The following is a 9,329-nucleotide window of genomic DNA, read 5'->3' on the forward strand; positions in this document are numbered from 1 at the left end:
AGCTCAGTGCAGGCACATTTCTGGCTAGAGGGGGAAGTTTAGGGGCGGGTGAGTTCATCCAGTGGGAGAGGACTGGATCCACTGGGGATCACACAGCAGCTGGAGGTAGAGGGGCACTGGGGCTCTTGGGGAAAGGTTAGATCCACTCAGGATCCACTAAGGGCGGAGTGGGAGTAGATCTGGAAAATTGTTTGAGCCACTGGATATCACACAGTATGGGGGCGGGGACACTAGATGTTTTGGGAAGTAATTTAATCTCATCAGGATCACACATGCTCTAGGGAAGGGAGTAGATCCACAGGGCACCACATGGGAGCCAGTGGGGGATGACATTGTTTTGTTGGGAAAAGGTTCCATCTACCAGGAATATCATGGGATCCGGTGGAAATTGGCTGTTCTGGGGAAAATATTAGATCCACTGTGTGCTCACTCAGCGTCTAGTGGAGCGTGTGAACTGGAACAATCAGGAGTTGTTTTGATTCACAACGGGTTGTACAAGATCCGCTGGAGATACTACTGGACAATGACATGTTCATAGATCCAAGCAATAGTGTCACAGCATATGGGGGAATGGCATGGTCAAAGCAGGATGACTGAATCCAGTGGGAGAAGTCCAGATCTGTTGAGGATTTCACAGAACTAGCTGAGGGGGCTGAGTGGGAGATGGCTGTCTAGATCTGCTAGGGATTTTCACAGGCATCTTTTGGTAGTCTTGGGATCTGCTTGGAAGGGGATCAAATTATTTACATTTCTTCAGCCTATCTCATTGGATCTAGTAGCACCGGAACCACAAGCTACAGTCACAGGAGCGGTGAATTCAGAAGTCCTGTTCAGGATTTGAAGCAGGAATAACAGTGTTTAGTGAGAACTTTGGAGACTGTCCCCCCAAAAACATTCACTAGAGGCTGTTAAAGTGATCTGAAGATCCAGGTGCCTCTTTCCCAAATCCTGGGCTGCTAACTCTCCATACAGCTCCCATATCTCTAAACAAGTCCCTTAGAACCAATGCCCTACTCTAGCACCTCTGTGATGGGCTGTCTACCCAACAGAGGTGGGCTTGGGGGGGGCAATTAATCCATCTGTTGCACATGGCAATTAATCCATCTGTTGCCAGGCCTAATTAAAGATGAACCCCAGCTGGGTTGAAGTTGGGTGCAGCTATAAAGAGAGGAAGCCTGGAGCAGACCAGGGCTATAGGAAGAGAGTGATGAACTCTGTAGCTGTTCTTTTGGTAACAGAGAGGCCTGTGGGGAACAGAAAGGCTTCTGCAGGGAAAGGAAGAAGCCTAGGGAGGAAGATGTTGGATTAGGGCATGCTCCTGTGGCTGACCCTGACACAAGGAAAAGAGCCAGACATCTGGTGTGAAGCCTTGGGAGATGCTGCTTATTACAAAGAGTCCAGGAAGGAGCTGGGGAAAAGACCGAAGAGAGGCCTGTAGTAGGAAGGTGTCCAAAGAGGCAGGGTCTGATAGAGCAGACCTTGGCTGCCCAATCTAGGACCCATGCACTGGGACCCAGTGTAGAGAGTGCGTTTGTGTTTCCCCACCAGCGAGATGGCCTGAAGCCCCACAACATACAGGGCTGAGGATGATTTAAACCCTGAGGAAAGGGTGGAAGGACCATGCAGCCGAGAGTTGGAGCTGAGAACCAGATGTAAGGACTTTGGATTTTTTTTGTTGGATGTTTTGTTGCCCCAGAAGGGGGTGGAATTACAAGTGACTGGATGGGAGGAACAAGTTGTGAGAAGAGAGACTCCCACAGGACCAAAACAAACCGCTGGCCGAGGGTTCTAGAGCAGGAAATCCAGGAGGTACCAGAGTGAGTCCCCTCTTTTGCAATCTCATTATATTGTTTTCTCTGCTGTGCATGGTAAGATTTGTATGAACTACCCATTATGAAATGGTATTGCACTACACAGTGCATCTGGTCAAGGGATAATCTACTTCAGTGCTCTGTCTCTGAGAGTAGCTGCTTCTGTATGTTTCAAAGGAGAATACAAAATCCCTATGCTGTCATCAGTAGAAATTTCTTCCTGATCCCAGGTGATAATCATTTATGCCCTGAAGCATGCGGATTTGCAGCCTATTTTACTTTACATCAGCTGCAGATGCTGAATTTATTCATATGTGTCTGAAACTCTTTTTGAATCTAAGCGATTTCCTTCAATAATATCATGTGACTGTTCATTCCAGTGCTTAACTTTATGTTGGGTAGAAAAAAAATGTCTTGCTCCTTCTCCTAGAGTAGAGTATTGCAGTGTGGGGGTGGAGGTGGTCAGGAAGAAACCAAGACTCAGGTCCTCAAAACTATTTTGGTGCCTAGCTCACATTAAAATCATGTGTGCAATCAATGGAAGTTAGGTACCTACATATTTTTGAGGATCTGGACCCAGGTGCTAAGCCAGAGCTGCAGGTTATCTGATACAGAGGTGAAATGGCTCTGAAGGGAGATGAAGTTTGATACCATGGTATTCATTGTGATTACATGTCCTCACCCCTGGGACTGATCTGTTTACTCCTTAACAGAACACTAATTGGATATGTAACCTGATATGACTTCTGGCTGCTCCTGGGCTGCAGTAACTAGACACCTCTCCTCAAAACGTCCTTCCCACATGAATACCCAATGGATGCCCCACCCCACTCCACCCCCAAATACTCCAGTCCTAACTTCCCCCAGCAGGATTTGCTGTAGCAAAGCGTTCTGGCAGAGCTGGTTTTAGGGGAAGCTTGACCCATGTGGGCACACAAGGCACTTGAAAACCTGGCGTTGGTGCAGGGAGAGGCATATGGGACTGTGGGGTGCTTCAGGGTATGTCTACTGCAAGTGAATAGTTAAAAATGAGAGTGGAGCATGCATGTTGGGATGTGGGGTGGGAGGGGAGTATGTGGGAGAGGAAGACAGGTAGGAGACCTTGAGGGAGGAACTGAAGTCTTCTGTAGAGAAGGGTGAAATTGCAGGGAGGTGGAAAGCAATTGATGGAATAGGGGAAGATGAGGGAAGGAAAGATTGGGGGGGGGTAGTGATGGAGAGAACATCTGTGAGAGGAAGAGAACATAATGTATGGAGAGGGATGGAAGGAGAGACATTAAAAAGAAAGCAGAAGACACCCAGTTAAACAGTAGCGGGAGGGATATTCTGTTACAAAACACAAACATACAAGTGTGTAAACCTGTCTGGCCATACACCGCACTGGAGGTGCAGCTCACAACATTCTGCCATAACTCTGCCTCTAAGCATGTGTGCAACGAAAGGATATTTGATATAACCAGCCTGCACATTCAAGCTTCTGTAAACTGAGCAGCACTGTAAAGGTGTCCGAAGGAGTGGCTAGCTTTGAGGTTGAGTGTTAAGTCACCGTGTAATGCTCTGCCCTTCCCAGGGCCAGCTCTGGCTTTTTTGCCGCCCCAGGCAAAAAAGCCTCCCGCACCCCCCAGGGCGGCAGGAGAGGGCACCGAGCCCGGCCGCGGGCCCGCTCTCCCTAACCAGCCGGAGTGCTGGGGGGAGGGCGGCGAGCCCGCTGCGGCTCTGCTGGCGGCCGGAACCCCGGGAGGAGGGCGCAGAGCCCCGGCCGGGGCTCCGCTCTCCCCGGCGGCCAGAGCGCCGGGGGGAGGGCGCAGAACCCGCCGTGGCTCCGCTCTCCCCGGCGGCGAGCCCGCCGCGGCTCCACTCTCCCCGGCGGCCGGAGCACCGCACCGCGCCACCCCCCTCCAGGTGCCGCCCCAAGCCCAAGCTTGGTGGGCTGGTGCCTGGAGCCGGCCCTGGCCCTTCCCATTCTGAGATCTCAAAACACTTGACTTCACAAACGCTAATGAAACAGTACAGCACTCCTCTGGGGTGGATACGTATTATTATCGTCAACTGGCCTGTGCAACCTCACCCAGTGAGTCAGTGGTGAACCCAAGAATAGAACCCAGCTCTCCTGACGCCCAATCCTGTGTTGTGATCACTGGGGCCTGCTGTACAAAAATCACACCTTAAACTAACTTGATTTGTGTGTGCCGCAGAGGGCCCACAAATATGTTTGGCGCCAGGCCCACAAAAAGTTAATCCGGCCCTGTGTGTGCGTGACGGAGTTATTACTTAAACATTTTGCTGTGCATGTGTAGATGGCAGCCTGGTTAAAATATGGTAGGAGTATGTGATGTATAGAGTTGTTAAATCCTGTTCAGAACCTACTTAGCCACTGCTAGCAAGAGGCAGGATTAAATAACTACTTTGGGGCTTAGAGGAACCCATTCCAGAACTGATTCATGATTTAACTGCAGATTGCTTTAGAGAGAAACTAGTGAAATTGTGCCAGTGGCCCATATTAGTAAACTCGCCTTGGAGAAATGGAAACCAATGATGAAACAATTTGTTCAATTACTTATTTTTAAAAAAATCAAGGCAATAAATCACACCTTATCCTTCTGATTCCAAAATCACTTTACAAACTGCGTGTACACAAGTATCACATCAACCCACCATTGAAATGCAGTCCCCTCTGGGGGTTGAATAAGGCAGTTGTTTAACAGGGCACAGCAAAAACCACACAACACTTCTGGACAGGAAGTAGAGGATGCGATATTCTAATGAAACTGCTTAGCAGAATTATCCCAGTTGCAATTTTAGTTAGGATACCTGTACTCCTATCAAAAGTGCCATGGGATATTTGACAACCACAGGTGGTCAGAAAGAAAGGTCCACTTTTTCACCTCAGTATGTGTGTAGCTTGGCGTTAGAGAAGAACTAAGCGATGGTGGGAGGGGAAAGGAGACTTCTAGATTCCAAGTTGCAGAATGCTGGATACAAAAAACACCTGTGTGCATCACTGGCTTCTGTTGTGATAACTGGGCCTACACATTTACCCAAATTGTGAGTTTGAGTGAAAGTTCATAAAAATGTCATCATACCCCCTCAATATTTGTTATAGGTTATGTCTGTTGGAAATTAGGCCTAATGGGTGGATAAAATAATTCCACCCATTGCTCCCTTTTGGGGTCCTTAAAGAAAGACATGGAGAAAAAGTGGCTCCTAGAATGAGTTTCACTCAGGTTCTCTTGCAACCTTAAGACTTCTTCCTGATTCTGAGATGTCCGGACCAGATGGCCAGAGAGAGGGACTCAGATGACCCATCATGTCCACTGGCTCCAGCTGAATCCCAAACGCCCTCTGGGATGCCAGGCTTTGTCAGCTCTCCCTCCGCCCTCCCCCCCACATTCTTTTCCTTCCCCACCTTATTTCTTTTTCCTATCTCTCTCCTTTTGCTTCTGTTTAAGAAGTATGGCTTAGCTGGCCAAGACTGCATATTTGCAACATTGCAGTAGGCCTGCAGCTAAAAGCAATACACTAAACCGCCCAATGCTGGTACAAGTTTGCCAGGTCTTGAGCTGACAAGACTGTGTGCTGTGCCTATGTTTGTCCAGAAGCGAGATTGCAAGTGAAAGTCAACACCAAAGAGAGAAACTGCATTTTTTTGTCTTTGTTCTTTTTTTCCCTTTTCGTGTGTCTTGTTTTGCTGCCTAGGAAATGAGATTGGATGTTAACAATGACCACTCCAGCCCATCGTTGAGTAATTTCTCTTTTCCCCAAAAAGACATTTTGTTATTACCACCTTTAATAGCCTGTAAAAGAGGGTCAAATAAGGGGGGTTTCCTTCTAAAGACTCCCTCTAGCTAAAGGGAACAAGGGACGTTGTTCAAATGAAAGCCTTACTTAATACTTTACATTTCAAATGCTTTAACAGTTTTTTTTTTCTCCTTTTCTGTATCTGTAATGAAAGGTTAAAGGGAACTTTTCATGGAGCTTGCCACGACACTAAGCAGGCTGAGGTCTTTGTATATCAAACCCTGAACCTTGTTTAAAACTGAACAGGAGTACTTGTGGCACCTTAGAGACTAACAAATTTATTTGAGCATAAGCTTTTGTGGGCTACAGCCCACTTCTTCGGATGCATAGAATGAAACATATGCATCCGAAGAAGTGGGCTGTAGCCCACGAAAGCTTATGCTCAAATAAATTTGTTAGTCTCTAAGGTGCCACAAGTACTCCTGTTCTTTTTGCGGATACAGACTAACACGGCTGCTACTCTGAAACTTGTTTAAAACTGTTTGGATGTTGGGCAGTGACTGGGTTATGTTAACACCTTTTGACTCTCTGGGCCCATATATTCCATCTTAATTAATACAGTGGCGTAGCCAGCTTCTAAGAGGAGGGGGAGCAAACATAAAAAAGGCACCCCCCCTTGGCTCCTCCTCTGGCCACGCCCCCCTTGGCTCCTCCTCCAGCCACACCGCCCCTTCTCCCCCCTCCTCGCTCCTCCAGCCATGGCTGCTGGCCGCCATGTTGCGCCCCCCCCCCACTCCTCCGGCTGTGCCCGCCGCCCCCCCATGACTGCCGGCCGCGCTGCAGGCCGCCAGCCTGCGCCCCCCCTTGCTCCTCCAGCCACGGCTGCCGGCTGCCAGCCTGCGCCCCCCCTTGCTCCTCCAGCCGCGGCTGCTGGCCACCAGCCTGTGCCCCCCCTTGCTCCTCCGGCCACGGCTGCCGGCCGCGCTGCGGTCTGCATGCCGTGCCCCCCGCTCCTCTGGCCATGCCCGCTGCCCCCCCATGGCTGCTGGCCACGCTGCAGGCCGCCAGCCTGTGCCCCCCCTCGCTCCTCTGGCCGCTTTTGGAAAGGCGGGGGGAGCGGCTGCTTCCCCTGCACCCCGCTAGCTATGCTACTGAATTAATACAGCAATTCTAACTGACTTGAAAGAGTTTTGTGGCTGAGTAGCAGACGTCACTCTGAGGGATCTGTAGAAGCAATGTTGTGAAGGAGTTTTCTCTCTGCATTTGCGTCCGCCCCAAGCATTCAAAAACCATGAGTCAGGCTCCCCAAAATCATGATTGGTTTAAAAATCACGTCAGCTCCTTAAACTACAAATTTCTCTTCTGGTTTCTGAGCCTCTAGGTGCCCTCAAGTCACATTTTCCAGCTTTTCTCCATGACAATGAGGGTTGGAAACGTACATTTCATTTAAAAACGACAGCTGAGATTCTCTCCTAATCGCATGATGCCAGCAGATGGGACACTACAAAAGCGACTCTCACGATTGTGAATCGAGTGCTATTTGGTGCAATGTTGCACCTGAAAGTCTACCCCCTCCCGTAACACCGGGCCCTCCTACAGCCGTACGGAAGCACGGGCTCCGTACCAATGCAGGATGCTGCTCACTGAATTCCCAGCATCGTTTCCTGCCGTGCTGGAACCTCCTTCCAAGCGCTGATTAGACCATGCCCTGCTTGGCTTGTGAAAATGGGGGGCAAAATAGCCTGAGGTAGGTGGGATGGGGCTCAGACAGAAATGAGAAAACATTTTCTTTTAAAGTGCCTGAAGACTACGCCCAGGATAATGAGACTATTAACTCAGGCCTGTTTTGCAAAGCAGCCATGGAACTGCCTTGGGAGACAGCCACAGAGCTTCACTGGGATGCAGCCAATGCTGTCATCTGAAGCAAACTGCCTGCACTTGCTGCCAACAAAGGAACAATTAACATTCAAAAGATCTTTGAAGTTAACTTGAATGTGCCTGTTAGGAGACCATGGTGACACAGGTCTCCTGAAAAGCTAATCTAACCATTACAGGGGCCAGTTGACTATTAGTCAAAGACCACAGAGGAGCCTTTAAAACTGGCCAAAAGATGTGGAAGTTCATTCTGCTGTAAGTTACACTAGTTCAATCCTCACTGAAGTCAGCGGGACCACCTAGGGATAACTGAGTGAAGGATTCAACCCGCTGCTTTTGGGAAGAAACAAAGTGTGACATGCTGTTTTCTCCATTTCTCTTGTGGTTTTTAATGAGACACACATTGGTGGAAGATTGCCAAAGACAGCCAGGAAAACTGAACTACTACTATAGTACAGAGAGGAAAACCTAGCTTCAGTGTGCTTCCTAATGGCTGACTTCCCCTGATGAATATAGATGCAAAAAACATGAACACAAATTTTGGCCATGAGATAAGATGGGCTTCTCACTGAGGTTGTTGCTAGGGTGGGGCTCTTTGGAGGAAGAAGCTCTTCTGATCATTTGATATATTTTATCTATCTGTTCAGTCCCTTTGAATCTCACTCAAGCCAACATTCTATTTTTAGATGCAAAAGAAGGCATTTGACCAGGTTGAGAGGAACCTCTGTCACTTAAGACAGAGTGGGCAAGTAGCTTAGGTGCAGAACCAGTAACCCTCCAGTGGCCAGGTCAAAGGCTACATTTATATCTCCAGATGAGTGCAGAGAAGCCTTAATGGAACACAGAATCCAGCCACAAGGAGGGAGAGAAATTGTGTAGGCTAGTAAAAAGGGAGCACAACTTGGAATAATGGGTTAACATGAAGAAAGGGAAAATCTAGGGTGAACAACAGGAAATACTTTGATAGATCAGTTGGCAAATGGAATAGTTTCCCAAGAGATGTGATGGTGCTGGAACTGCTGCCACTTGGGATATTTCAAACTTGGCTTAATAAAACATTAAATGTCCAATAGGGAATGATTTTGCATTGGCTGGAAAGTAGACTAGATGATTTCCTTGGCTCTTTAGCCCGCATACAAACAGATGACACCAGCACACTCACTGACAGCTTCCACCAGTTCAAAGGGGTACAGCGGGATCTGGCTTGCCCTGCTATTTGTCCTGGTGATAAAACTTCTGGCACACAAGATTAGAGGGAACCCTGGAATACCAGAGAGAGAGAAAATGAGTCTGTTCTACAGCCTTAGCTAACAACCAGTTGGCTTTTAGCTCATACTGTAGAGGCTCACGCACTAAGCTCCTGAGATCCCTGGTTCAATCCCGCCCACCGGCGTCTGTCTGTGTTACACCTGGTGTTGTTAAGGTGGGTGCATAGCACTTTCCGAAAATCAGGCCTCATTAAGGTGTCACTTGTGCACCCCAAATCACTAGTCACTTGAAAATCTTGGCCTACCTGATGAAGCCTTGCTACCTCCTTGCAAAACACACACATATCACTATTTTTACAGATGGGAGGGCAGGAGAGAAATGAGGCACAGAAAGGTTACATGACTCGCTCAATGTCACACAGCGAGTCAGTGGCAGAAGAAGCAATAAAACCCGGGAGGCTTGGTTCCCAGCCTCTTCAGAATTACAAAGGTAATGGAACACCAGGGAGAAATGGTGCATAAAGGAAAGGTTGGCGTAAACAGGTGGATGACAATCCCCTACCACCTCCAGATGACCCTGAGAACTGAACAAACGTCTCCCAGGGGAATATCAAGTGTAAACACCATTTATGCATCACCTGTTTTTTACCTGTAGCCAAGCAATTAAAAAACCTAGCTCTGCAGCCTTAAGGTAGAA

The sequence above is a fragment of the Chrysemys picta genome, chromosome 12 (assembly GCF_011386835.1).
Source record: "Chrysemys picta bellii isolate R12L10 chromosome 12, ASM1138683v2, whole genome shotgun sequence".
NCBI classification, from domain to species: domain Eukaryota; kingdom Metazoa; phylum Chordata; order Testudines; family Emydidae; genus Chrysemys; species Chrysemys picta.